This window comes from Amblyomma maculatum, chromosome 8, assembly GCF_055883805.1.
Source record: "Amblyomma maculatum isolate TAMU_Amacu chromosome 8, ASM5588380v1, whole genome shotgun sequence".
Taxonomy (NCBI): Eukaryota; Metazoa; Arthropoda; class Arachnida; order Ixodida; family Ixodidae; genus Amblyomma; species Amblyomma maculatum.
In genome coordinates this window covers 15924423-15939306 of record NC_139351.1, presented here as the reverse complement: position 1 = coordinate 15939306, position 14884 = coordinate 15924423, and the positions used below count along the sequence as shown (strand labels likewise).

Genomic DNA, 14884 nt, shown 5'->3' with positions numbered 1-14884 from the left:
CTCTTCTCAATGGCAGAAGACCCTCGGCCGTACCAGGCGTCCGATATCATCCCTGATATACAGATCATGGTTATCTAGGGCTACATCTCTCAGCTGGGTTTTGTGCTTTGTAGAAGCCAACGCTTTGTCTCGCTTTTTGCCGCCTTTCAGGCGCCAGATGTATGGTCCCCACCTCCGCTCCGCTGCCCTCTTCCTGGGTGTGTCATTCGTCTCTCACCAATTGGCGGAACACACTGCACACAGATTGTACATGAAAAAAAAAAAATGCCAGCGACTTAGCTCAGCTAAGCCGGGTAATGCAAGCGAAAACGTTGTTATGCTGCTTCTGAGCCACGTTAGACTCAATAGATAACTCATATTACCGAGCAGAAGCTTGATTAAGTATGGCTAGACACGATTTCATCATAATCATCTGGACTATATGCAGGGCGAAGGCCCCTCTCATATTCTTCCATTTAACGCGGTCTTCTGCGAGCTGCACTCAATTGGCCATTTCGTTGAAACGTAATGAGCTCCGACGAAGTAATGACCCCTGTGAACTTCTTAACCTCATCCGTCCACCTTTCTGCCGCATCTGCAACGCTCTTCTTCCCTTGGAATTCAATTTGTTACCCTAAGTGACCATCGGTTATCCTATCTTTGCTATAAATGCATTTCGAATGCCCATTTCTCGTTTGCCACTAGAATATAATTAATTCGAGTTATTTCTCTGGCCCACTCTGCATACTTCTATCTTTTAATGTTGCCCCGACCATTATTCCTTCCATAGCGCTCTGAGTTGTCTTCGACATAAGTAGAACCCTTATCATTAGCGCCACGTTTCTGCCTCATAGGTAAGCGCGGGTAAGATGCAACTGTTGCATACTTTCATCTTGGCACGGTTTGCTGTGCTTTAAGTCCTCCATGGCTATCTGTGAACCGCAAGAACTCTACAGCCGTGTCTAGACAACTGGAAGGCATTGAGGTCATTTTGAAAGTTTTGAAAAGGGAGCGTCTAGGGGGTGGTGGTGGTTACTATGAATAAATTAACGGCGCGGGAGCGGATGTTCGGTCTTGACTTATGCCCGCCTATAGCTGCGGCGGCTGTCTTGGCGACCAGGTGGGATGCGGAGAATGGAGGTTGGGAGGGAATATCACGGGAAGGATGAATATCCACACAAAGGAGTCCGGAGGGCAGGGACACGGCCACAACCAGAGTACACAACGCAGACACGGCTGGGCTGTCCTGGTTGCTTGCAGATGCCCACCGTTCAGCACGCACTGAAAGTCGTCCTCGCCAAAAATGGCCATGCCTGGTGGTAGCACGGCTTCGATGCGAGTAGCGTGCTTCGCGACGAGCGTCCCAGCTCTGGGAAGGAACCAGGATGGTCTTGAGGGATCAGGTGTTCTCCGGAAAGCGTTGCCCTGGTGGGGTGGCGCGAGAAGGGGAGGGGTGGCTGATCCTAGCCCTGATGGGGCTGGGACATGTAGGTCATCGCCGCTTGCGACGGGGGCTAGCCTGCCACCAAATATTTATCTGTTGTAGGCCGTCATTGCACCCTTATCGCCTCGGTGGTGGACGATTGTTGTTGCAGCGTGAATCTTTCTCTCCCTCTTCTTTTTCTTTTTTCTATTTTCTCTTCTGTCCGCCCCGCCGGGGTGGAGCAGTGGTAAGACGCCCGACTACTGTGCCGGAGTACCCGGGTTCGAACCCGACCTCGGCGGCTGCGTTTCGGTGGAGGCGAAACGAAGAGGCGTTCGTGTGCTGTGCGATGTCAGCGCAGGTTAAAGATCTCCAGGCGGTCGAAATTACTCCGTAGCCCTTCACTACGGCTCCTCTTTCTCTCTTTCTACTTTTATTCCCACCTTCCTCCCTTCTCCTTCGGCGCGGTTGCGGTGTCCACAGAAAACAAGTGAGGAAAGCTCAACAGTAAAAATATTGGGCTTAACAATTCATGAGTCAGGAACTGGAACTACATGGCTGTCTGGTGCTAAAAACAGGCGTTACAGACACTGGGTCTGATTAGACGCATTGCTCCAAAAATGGGCGGCGCTCGCTCAGATGTTGAGAGACAATTGGTGCGGGCAGTTGTGCAACCGCGCCTTGTTTATAAAGCCCAATTTCAGCATTTGACAAGGGCACAATGGGATTGACTTGAGGCTATAAATCGAGAGGCAATGAGGGTCATCACCTGCGTCCCTCGCATTACACCAATCGTGGCGCTCCAAGAAAACGCACAACTAAACACAATAGATGAACTGGTGCAGCAACGACGTGATGCACGCTAGCTTAAGGCCACACTCTCACGCAACGTGCGCTCTGAAGGCTTATGCTTCGACACATTCACTGCTACCCCCGCCACTGCCAGTTCTTCCTCCTTGGCGTTTTGTACAGCTGAGCGATAACAAGCCAACTGATTTACGCCGACCAAGAACACAGGAAACGGCGTCGTCACTTCGCGACCGAATTATGGAACAAGACGCCCGCTTGCCACATGGTTCCATTATAATTTACGTCGACGCAAGCATCAAAGCCTGTGAAGCGATAACAGCAGTTTACTGTCCTAGCAAATCTTCATTGAACAAGACGTCAACATTTCAATTACCGGTACCTCCATCTTTTTGTGCGGAACTGCTCGCAGTGCAAGAGGCGCTTCGCTCTGTGACCGCCATTCCCATGATTTCCACGGCCCGTATAATCATACGTACAGATGTCCTCCAGGTGACAAAGCTACTTAGACGCGTTAGTAGTAGCTCGGAATTCTGCCAGAACATACACAGTCTAGCGGCTCGCATATCAAATCCAATTCGTATTGAATGGACCCCGCGTGACCTTTTAAGTGCTCTAAGCCAAGTGGATTCTGCGACCCGCCTTTCAAATTCAACCTCGACATCGCCAAACATCATAAAATTGGACAATGCCACCTTGTTTTAACAAGAAAGGAGCACCTCCGGCGCCGTACACGTGCTCTTATACCTCCGTGTACGGTAAGCCTCCCCCGCGGTCTAACCCGTGCAGAGGAGGTGGCGCTTCGGAGGATTAGAGTTGGGGTGGCTCTAACACCAGCAGTGATCCGAAAGTGGCCACAATTTCGGTATTTATATCCACACCCTGGGTGCCCCATCTGCAAGTCAAGAAATATAGAAGCTGACATCCATCACCTACTGTGGGATTGTCCAGCGTTGAAGCCAACGCGGATCCGGCACCTGGTGGCAGCTGGCCTCTCCCCCCATAATCCGCAGTCATATGCTGTTTGGACACTGGGACCGCATCATCGTTCACTCCTCGATTTCATTGCATCAGCCAACCTTTTTTCATTTATTTGACCACACCCTTCATCCATCATAACATTCCTTTTATGCCCTGAGGCAATAAACTTCGCAAAAAAAAAAGTGAGACAGTTACCTCGCCTTTCCCTTCTGTCCGCACGAGGCAGCGGAGGTGGTTCAGCTACAGAGCCAGTAGCAGGCCCGTGCATTTTCTTTTCCTTCTTCCTTCCTACAGCAGCAACAACAACAGCGCGAGGACGGAGGTGCCGAAGCGCCAGCAGTGGGCTGCCGCGTCGATGGACCTGTGCAGCAGCATGAGGCGAGCCCAATGGGCAGTGGCGGATCTTGAGGGAAAGGCTAGATAGGGGACAAAAGGCTGTCAATGCGTCTAGCAGTGTTGTGTAATTGTAGAGATATATATGGTATGACTATAGTTTGCTAGGTGTATGAAGAAGTAGCAGATGTGCGAAGTAGAAAAGGGACGCAGCAGAAGAATTATTTTGTGCGTTCCACGATCCTAGCCAAGCTAAATTTTAGCTAGCGACAAAGTACATAGGGATGCCTCTATGTACACTCCGCCGGGGTGGCCCAGTGGTTACGGCGCTCGACTACTGTGTCCAAGGCCGCGGGATCGAATTCCGGCCTCGGCGGCCGCTTTTCGATGGAGGCGAAAAGTAAGGCGTCCGTGTGCTGTGTGATGTCAGTGCACGTTAAAGAACCCCATGTGATCGAAATTTCCGGAGTGCTCCACTACGGCGTCTCTCGTAGCCTCAGTCACTTTGGGACGTTAAATCCAACAAACCAAACCAAGCCTCTATGTACTTTGTTGACCAGCAATAACGAAAATAAACGCGGCTGCGGTTCAGTTGGTTAAAGCGCTCTGCTGGGGATCTGAGGAACGAAGGTTCGATTCCTGGTGGAGAAAGAACTTTTATTTTTGTGATGACGTAATCAGGATGACTGATCAGCGGAGTCCTACAGAATCTTGCGAAGTGGGACACTTTTCGCAGACTTTCGTTGCTATCACTTGGACACGCTTATGAGCCTTACATCATTAAAGGCTTTCGCCGCAATACCTTGAAACGGTCCATGCGACTATGGTGTTGAGTGCAATGGTTGAATGGCTCACGCTCGGCTCATTTTCGGGGAGTGTGTGGGCCCACTATAGAACATTGCAGCGCTGGCTTGGGCTGTTTCAGCTATCAGCGGAGTCACAACTTCGGTTCGATCAAACGTCGTAGCGCATCTGCAAAGTTTCGCTTTAACCCTCGTCATTGCACATTAGCTGGCTTATATTACTACTTCGGATCGGACAGCTGTTGATTGTTAGGCGAAGCGCCGTGTGCTGCAAGATAGTATAGAGCAAGAGCTCCACAATTGGCGCTAATTTCGAAATGAGGTCCGAGCTCTTTTTTCCTTGAAACGACCAAGATGTCGCGCCTAGCGGTGGATAATTTCGTTCTAGAAATGGTAGGGTCCTCTGAGCAGCGCCACCTTGTGATAACTAGCAGAAATGCATTGTCAAAACGAAGAAGACCGCAGTTTAAGCTCGACATTCCCGTTGTTTCCGTAGCGCAAGTCACACAGCCTTACATCTTATGACTCGTGCTACGGAAGCAGCGGGAATGGCTAAACGGCAGGCTAATTTCATTGAGCATATTGTGTACATTTGTGATGCATTGAAATCCCTGAGTGTGGGCCCTGACTGGTCACCAACGTTGGACCAGCTGGTTTTTCTCAAGCAATTTTAACCCTGATGCATGAGATTTCGTGAAGCTTTGCTTTGACTTCTTAAGACGAAAACCTTCCTAGGCTAATAGAACGAAATTATATGTATTAGAGTTGTGAGCGGGATCTGTGCGTCGGATCTGTGCATCGGATCTGTACGCTGATGTGTCACTTGTCAGCCATCCTGATAAGGTCATCAGGAAAATAAAAGTCCTATCTCACTGGGAATGAAGCCTCCATCCCTCGGATCCCCGCCGAACGCTTTAACCGTGATGCACCATGTGCAGCAGCCATGCTGCGGTTTTCGTATTTCTACAGCGTAGATTCCACACTACTCTCAGAATTTACACTACCAGTGCTTCTGTTAAGTTCTAAAACAGAAATGTGTCTTCTTGTCTTGTTCTGTACTTACGTGACTGGTAATAAAAAACAGAAAGCTTCCATGGAGCAATGCATTAACCCTACATATTTAGCCATCGAAGCATCAGCTCGAATCAACTTCTTGGGACTTCTTTCGCGCACGTTTTTACAATTCACAACGTTAAAAACAAGTTGTAACATATTCCACGGGGCTGTATCCTCTTTTTGACTGTATTATTGGCTGGTATTAATAAAAGTAGCAATAAAACCGTAGCGAACGAGCCGGGAGGTGACAGCAGATGCTGGGGCATGGCAATGCTTGCAATATTTATTTCTATACTTCTTTTTGGTCTAGAGTGGGTGTTGTTACCTTTACGCCACGTTCACAGAAGCTTCTGCGCCGCAATCGCCGTTTACCTATCTCATATACAACTACAGAGAAAAACGTTTCGGAACCTTACTGTTGAGATGTCGGAATTACGTCCTCGCGGTTGCTGCGCCATTTCAGTGTTAATATGCATATTTGCAGGCATCCTCGGGTGTATTGATTTTTTTGTAATACCTTTGAGGCTGCTCCACATTTCACTTCCTTTCTCGCGGAGCTCGATATCTGCTGCCTGACCCCATCTGTTCTCACTTGTGTAGCTTATTTACCGCTAATAGCGCAGGGAACGGGACGCAAGGAAACGAAGGACACACACAGGTCCTTCCTCGTATCCTTGTGCCCTGTATCTTGCAGCTGTTCCATCACCATGCAGAACCAACTTGCCCGTGAAATCACGCTATTGTACTTTTGATGTTTGTTTGACTTTGTTTGACTTTGTTGGTCGGCAGATACTGAATGCCATTGTATATACATTATGTGACACCATTGGCAGACGGGTGCTGATTATCTACAACTGCTTAACAATATTAAAACTAAATTCTTTTTTCAACATCGTTTTACTGCTCGGTCGCAAGAAATATTAGTGGCTTGCGCAAGCAACAGACATTGTTTTTGAAGACCGAATTTTGCTGACGGTGCCTTCTTCTAGTTACTGAACTGAGGGGATCGGGTGGCTGCATCGAATGACTACACGTCCGCAATACAGAATCAGCGGAAGTGCTCGCGATGCAGCACGTAACGTGGCAGCTATGCGGGCTAGGTCATCCGTGGAGAAAATCTATGGCGTTGAACTTGGCCAGAGCAGGGTTTGACTTATTCGTTATCATGGTGCCTGCGAACCAAAGAAAAAAAATACAGGCTTGTCGCGTGGCGCTGCGCTGATTATTTTTGCTTTTTTCTTAAGTTGTGTTGCTCAAAATAAACAGTTTTTCCAAGAACGAAGCTCTCAGATATCCAATCGAAGTCACCACTGACCCTTTGGGTTCAGTGCTGCGAAAATGCTTAATCAAGCAGTAATTACTCTGATTTATGGGGTTTAACGTCTCAAAGCGACTCAGGCTATGAGACAAGCCGTTGTGGATGGCTCCGGAGATTTCGAACGCCTGGATTCTTTAACGTGCACTGATATCGCACAGGACAGAGGAGCCTTTCTTTTCGCCTCCATCGAAAAGCATCCACCTCGAGATTTGACCTTGGGTCCTTGGGTACGCAGAGGCGAGTGCCCTATACCATTGCGCCTCCTGAGCGGGGCTATCGATCATGTAATGTAGATAGTCGCTCACGCTTGTTCAGAGTGCTCCAGCGGTGCGCCAACTATTCCAACCTTGACGGAACTGCTGCGTATGGAGCAATGTGCTTCTAGATATGCGGGTCAAATTACTTTGCCGCTGCGCCACAAAGCAACTGTAAACTTTAAAACACGGTATATGCTTCGAACGATTCTTCGCAAAGCGGCACTCGAGAGCTCTTGACAAGTGTGGTCGATATTTTAGACGTGAGCATCCAAATATTTGCTCACCTGAAGTTGATAGCTTTCCTTCTACTCTTCTCGTTGACAGTAAATGAGATGACCATGCTGCACAATAGATAGCGCGCTGCGAGTTTAAACACGTGCGTGTGGTTGGTTTTTTTTACACGTGTTTTCATATTTTTCACTACATCAAATTTGACAATGCGCATGTGCGTCCACCAAGTGCATGTATATATATGGTCTCCTGTTATTTCTTTAAATCAGTTGTAAGTTCAGCGTCGTTGTTGTCCTCTTCTTCTCTTTGTCTCGTGTTTGTTGCGCTCTTATGCTACTGTTCGTCATGGATCACCAACTCGCCCAATCAACCGCTCTTCTACAGTGCTAATGAAGCCAACTTAAAACTGTTTGTATTGCAAAGAGAATTGAACTGATATCTGATTCTCGTGCGCGTTTTATATAAGTTTGTTAAATAACCTTTCATGGTCCCTTTCAAAACATCATGTGTTATATGCACACAATCACTGCGTGATAGGTTTCATTTTAATTTCAAGTAATGTTCTCTTTTATTACGGAAGTTTCTGCATCACAAATGAATATATTTAAAACACGCTGCGAAAGCATTATTGACAAAAAGCAGAGTCACTTTCTTTTTGCTAATGACAGACGTCAAAGCATGTGCAGGAATATCAAGGTAAGCTTCCTAAGCGCAAGACTTGGTGTATTCCTGACACACATCTAATTAGAATTAGATTTAATACTCATGAAAACATAAGTGATGATGCTTACCGGCTACTGAAATTTTAATATAAGAAAATATTATATGCAGATGTTCCATGTGGCGTAAGCTTCTGCAACAAGACTGGCTGCCTGATTATCGATTCTTCTTATTTGTGAAACATCGCCTTAGCGCATAGCAAATACTCACTGAATACAACGAAGCATGTAAAAAAGTAAATGAATTTATATTTTGTGTAGCTCGGAAAGTAGTAAAATATTCAGCAAGTAAGTCATTTTGCTCTCGATCTTCGAGAGCCTTGCTGAAATATTTTCTCGGGGGATGAGTTATTTTCAACAACATACACCTAGCCACAGCGCACTGTGTCAAATATTATAATTAAAATTATTACAATTGCAGTACAACCGTTTATTAAACTAAGATAGGGCTTAGTTTTAAAAAGATCTGATTCTCTAAAGCTCTCCAGCGTAATTCGTTTCGTCGGAATTTCGTGCAGGAAACTGAAACAGGGCGCATTACACGGACAGGAAACTTGATAGAAAAGTCAAGTACACACTTATTGGGAAACTAAAGGTGCGATTAAAGAAGGTGATCAGCAGAAAAGGGGGTGACAATTCCGGGCAGTATGATTTCACGGCACCACATATCCTTCAGGTATGCATTCCACAGGAGCTAAATGGGCCAAAAAAATAACTAATATGTGACTTGTTATTTACATTTCGCCGCTGAAGCGACAGGTCGGCCTAATTTGTACAAACGATTTTGGAAATTTGGTATTTCTTAGGAAACGTATCGTTTTGAAGCTTCCTCTACTCCATCTGTTGCTGTATGTTTACTGAGTTGCGCGAAGGTGGCAGCGAGGTGACAGGCAGTCCGATGGGCTCCAGGCACAAGGCCACGTCGACGGTTCATCTGGCTCATGCAGATGCCTTGTTTTTTAGGCAAGGTTTTTACTCAGCCATGACAGTTCAGAGAAAACTCGCAAAAACTTCAAGCATACTGATGACATAAATGTCTGACAATGCGACTAAATTGCGTTACCTGCATGCGGTCGTGCAGTATAATATTCTCTATATTCCACTGTCACGAGCAAAAATACAGTTGGAAAGCGCAGCGCACTGCTAAATAGTCGATAAGCACATCGTCACACAGCATAGGATGTCTGCAGAAAAGGGAATCAGACTCAACCTTGTCAGTTGGCCGTGTCCCTGTCTGTTCCCTTTTCTTCTATCGCGCCAGAGATTTCTTAGAAATAATGACCAGCAGAGAGAGATGAGCACAAGTTTGTTTGCAATGAACGGCTGAGCAAACAAATAAACATGACAGCGCAGAAAAGCCTTGCACATTGAACTGGTCTCCGCTTGCGATGCAACGCGTCATCATCGAAAGTTGTAATGTCTTTCCTTGGATTCAAGGGCCAAAGGTAAAACATATGGCTTTGTTTCAGTTGCGTCCCAGTTAGATCATTACAGTATGATTGCAACATAACACATCCTGCAAAACACCAGAATGCGTCTCAGATTTTTGCAATCGTTCCCGAGTTGCTTTGTACTGAAATGAAACAAAATCTCTCACAGGTGACTGTTAATGAAGAAGAGAGAAACCGCATCTCATGAGCACTCTGCAGCGAACGAGTCATTTTCAGTTCCTTTATTGCTTTTGTTTGGGCAGAGGAGATGGAATGAAAAGGATAACTGCACCGAATTTAGTTCATAACACCTTGGGAACAAAGGCAAAAAAAAAAAAAAACAGACTCCTGCAAGTGTTTTGTCTTATATTTTCATATTTCTATCACTATAATGCTCTAACTGGGATAATACGTAACTGATATAAAGACAAACATTTAAAACGTCCAATAAGAAGATTTTGTATTTGAAATGTAAAAGAGGGACTACCTTAACGTTTTCCTCTGGCACGCCATTCCACTGAAGCATGGTGCAAAGAAAGGAGCTTCACTTAAACACATTTCACCTTCGAGCGCATTGATAAACTTATTTGGTATGGTCTGTGTAGTGCAGGTAAAAATATCCTTCTTAATCATGGCACTGTTCTTGCGTCTGCTGCGGTTTATAGCAAAATTGTGCACTTTGCGTTCATAACTGTACACTGACAAGAGCCGTATTTATTATTTCAATGTTTCTTTACCTTGTGTTTAAATTCACATGACATGTGTTTTTTATATATGCCTGACTACTGTGCTGCCAAAGTGGGGGCCCGTGGCTCTGTCAAGCTGTCAAACGGCAGTTTTACCCCGGGCTCCCGCCATCATTTGTACCAGGATGGCAAATAAATTGAATTGAATTGAATTATCTGCATTTGCACAGTATTTCTTCCTTAGGGGAATTCGGTCTGCTCAACTGTAACAATTTTTGCACATAATGTATTAGTAGGCGAGCATCAAGGCTATATAATAACTTGTGGGAACTTAGAAAAATGAGAAAAATAATCGCAATTCATTTTATTTATGTAAAGGCGATAATACTTTGGAAACACCCCTAACCCAAATAACCTGAGAAGCAGAAAAGGCCCATTCTCTTAATCGAACTTGGGTGATTTAAAATAATGTAAATTCCTTGCAGATTATCGAGCCGTGCTCTATTTCATGCATATCGAAATAGTGAAACTGCGGTCTCGTTAAGAAACTTCTTTCCACCGAGTATGATTTATGATTTGCATACGCACGTTCAACAATGTTCGCTTGCATAATTTTGAACAAAGGGCAAGCGGTCTAGAGGATCGACTGTCTGAGATGTTAAGTAAGGCAGATTTTATAATGTGCTAAGGATATTCAAAATATCGCGCTCTTTGCATCGCCCTCCCATCTTTCGAACGGGTATCGAAGCTCCGGTTTAAGACCGAGGTTGGCGCCACCGAGCGAATGAGAGAGGAGGGTAGGTCGCTGCCCTTAGCGCGGCATCTGTTGAGCTCAAAACAAAACCAGATCGGAAGCGTGTATTTTAGCACTATGAAATTTCAGCTCTCAACCAGGAATGATCCCAGAAATATCTTCATGAGATCATGAAAAGATATCTACACCCCGTAAAGCATCCAGTAAAAAAAGAATTGTAATTACGAGGGAATTAGACTATGGTGGATATAAAAACCGGCCGCATTGATCGCGTATCCGCCGGGGGTAGTGGCGTGCCCCTGTAATCCAGCTGCTTGGAGGCTGGCGTTAGAGGACGGGTTGAGGCTGGGAGGTCTGCCCCACGTCTGCCCATGTTGATCGGGTGTCCGCGCTAAGCTGGGCGCCGATATGGTGGCCCCGGGGGAGCTCGGTGGCGACCAGGTCGCCTAAGGAGGAGCGAACCGGCCCAGGGCGGAAACGCAGCAGGCAAAAGCTCCCGCGCTCTGCAGTAGCGGGATCGCACCTGTGAATGTGCGGCGTGGGGTAGCCCAGACATTACACTCGGACCTAGCGCCTTTTTTTTTTTTTTTTAATGTAGCCATTTGACTTGCACAAAGGGCTACTGAATATTTTCCCCATCTGCCGGTACTTTATGTCGCATGCTTTCAAAAGGGCATTGGCACTACGGCGTTCAAGCAAGCTCTACGCGCTTGAATTTCATTTTGATTTCCGCAGCCAAATGTTTTTTTTGCAGCGTCCACTGGTAGCGGCGTTGCCCTTTGATGATTGGAAAATCATAATTATGAGAAGTTATCACCAGAATTAGTGTATTCTAGCGTTACAGTGGCATGCAAATCCATGAGGTTTTTTTTCCATGAATTTGCGAAATTATCTCATAGGATCGTAAATCTCCACACACACACAAAAATTACTTGAGGCCCTGTAGTCTGATTTTCGAAGTCTTAAAATCTATAAGGACATCTATTTATTCGTTAGGATCTCCTATATTACCTAACCTTAAGTGAAGTCGTTGACACAATAGCATGGGAAAAGCGCGTGAAGTTTGTCTCTTTGATAAATATTCGCGGATAAATATTATTGATTCCTACTTGCCTATATATTTACCTATGACTCCCAGATTTCAGGAGCAATTGTGACGAGTTCATTTTTTTTTTACTTGAGTGCTCTAACCACTGCGCTACTTCCTATTGTTTTGCCTTTGTAAAATCTTAGAGATGCAAGTAGGGGTCCTGTCGGGATTCTGCCTACTGAAATACAGGCTCGTCGTCCGCGGAACCAGACACTGGTATTGGCGCAAATCATTTTATGTCATGCAAATACCTCTGTGCTTGATGTATTTGATCCATTTTTCCGTTCAAAATTAAATACCCCCAAATGTTGGTATCAACAATATTGAAGATTAAAAGATTTTCCTACGACTTGAGTTATTAATTTTTTTAACGTGCATGCTAAATGCACTTCGCCTTTAAAGGTCGCCCTAATAATTTACCAAATGTGTAAGCTCCGTGAGGTACCACTTAATCTACACTCAGGGTGGTGCCTACTGAATTCGCAGGCCCATCGATAGCTGATCCACAAGCTCACAATTGTCCAAACACTTTTATTTGATGCCAGAAAGGCTGCTCATTGTGGCATGTCTACTGCGGTGAAATAACGGACGAAAATGGACAATGCAAATGAATTTGTATTCCACAGTGCGGCATATTTGAAGGCGTTATTTTTTTCCTTGAAAATGTTTAGCACATATAGATTTTCGCTACCTGCCTTGTACACAGTGTGCTTATGCACTGCGGGAAAAAGCTCGCTGCCTCATTGTTTGTACAAGCGCTATAATAAAATAGACTGAAGTAATTGTCGCCAGACCACAACGGGCTTGTACGACAAAAAAAAAAAGTAGAAGTTGAATAAGCGTATTCTGCTTTATTATGCCTTTTATTGTAAGTTCTGAAAGAAATGTTAGTGCTGCTGACATATTCAGTATGTGTAATCGATAATTCGTTGAAAACATTTTCCCCCACCGCAAAGCGGGTCACTCATGAAAGTAAGCTTTTCAGGAAGCCAGTTTTAGTTTCGCTCTACTGTCGACAGATGCCGCCACAGGCGCACCTACCGCAAGGAATGCGTCGGGAGCGCAAATGTTTAAATCACTGCACTGTGCTTACAAAGAGAGCTGGAAATTAAAATTCGTGAATTTCACAAGTGGCGACTACGGCCAGTCAGCTGCACACAACAGCGGCAACAAATGTTTGCAGCCTATGTGAAAATGCCTCAATGGATGGCGTTTTACGTTGCCCAGAGTTTGAATATGCGCGCATGTGTCAACCAAGAGCTTAACACGTGAAAAACAAAAATGTGCACAGAATCAAGAAAAAATTAAAATGAAGGTAGTTTTTCGTTTTCCTTCCAAAACATAAAATTGTTGGAACTGCAATCCTTAATATTGCTTGACATGGAGACTTGCGCAATTTCTATTTGCTAAGTATATTTTCAGGAGTATGCTGTTGCCAAGATGCACGTAATGTGCCGTAAAATAAGCTTGCAATACAATGACTCTTTATGAGAAACCAAATACGTAGCTTTCAGAAGAAATCATTTTTGTTGTTTGTGTCAAAAGCGAGATAGAAGCTTCGGACACAATAATTTTATATTGCTTTTTAAAACGAAAGCCATTTCCTTAACCTTTTTCGGCAAAATGAAATCTCACGATAATTGTCTGCAAAGGCGAACTCTTAATTTAAGACGATCAGGTATCATGATGGAAATACAACGCTTGCTGGCTAAGTGATCATGCAACTGCACCGCCAAATTTGAATTGTTCTTGCTATAGTGGATCTTGGCATGCCTATTCTACTGGTCTGTCTGTAACTGCCAGTCTGCATTTCTTTGTTGCTACACAACGAAGCCAAAATTATGGAGATCATTAAGGGAAAATGCGGGGCTAAAATCGCAATATCTATAAAAAGTCTGTTGGTAGTTTGTTTTATTGGGAATATGCATGCATTAAAGAAAATTGTCAGGACGTTTGGTTGTCATCTATGCAGTCGAAATATATCTATTTTTTCCAGAGATGTACTCACCCCTGAAAGAACCTATGAACGCTGATTTCAACCCAAAGAAATTGAACATAATGCATTCCCATGTTAGTAGGGTTGTCTTCCGCGCTCTTTAGAAAAAAGGACCTGCAATAAAGAGTACAGTAGAGAGCTGAAACGTAAAGTAGAAAAAACAATTTGGGGACACGGCCACTACTGATTGGCTGGTAAACGGAAATATAAGCTTGGATTGAATAAAACGCGCCAAGTAACGTCCTAACGCTCTTTGCGCACCACTTGGAGCCGGTATAGTCAAAGTGCTCGGCACGTAGGATATAGTAGGCGGTTTCTGAACTAAACGTTTGTTGGGAAGAAGATAAGGTACTTTTTGGATATTACGCGAAATCGGCTGAATCTATCTTATGATGTAACTTAATAAATTAAGTTACATCATAAGATACCTCCAGCAATCTTTGAATTGCCTCATTACGCCTAATCGCCGAACCAATATTGCCTCCGTAGTATGACATCACACAGCTGTCAATAAATTAAAATTTTTACTACTCCAACTACGCCTCTTCTGCAACACGTAACCTTGGCACTATATTGGGGAAGAACGAAGAGTGCTAAACTCAAAATCCAACGCAGTTTGAATTAGGAGAAATAGGTATTAGCACATACCGTATTCTGGCATCGCAATGGTATCATAGCCTATCCTTGGATTGTAGGGCCAAAGCAAAAATCTTTGGCTTTGTTTCGGTTGCGTAGAATCCCAGTTAGATCATTACACTGTGATTGCAACATAAGACATCCTGCAAACACTAGAATGCGTCTCATATTTTTGCAATCGTTCCCGAGTTGCTTTGTAATGCAATGAACAAAATATCTCACAAATGACTGTTAAAGGAGAGAACGGAATGTCCTGGTAATGTTTTTGCATCGTTCTTTTATGGTTATTTTGCAGCCACGCCTGAGACAACCCAACACTTCGACCACTGTTGTCCAAGTGGCCCTCGAACTTACATCTAGGCTTCTAGCACTGCTGCGTAGAGCT

The 14884-nt window shown here is 44.8% G+C and overlaps 1 non-coding gene across 1 annotated transcript; it reads left to right on the top strand.

Annotated features, from left to right (window-relative positions):
• The first annotated feature begins 11055 nt into the window (after positions 1 to 11055).
• On the top strand, positions 11056 to 11354 carry LOC146180608 (signal recognition particle RNA). The gene has a single exon (XR_014700462.1).
• Positions 11355 to 14884: the final 3530 nt, after the last annotated feature.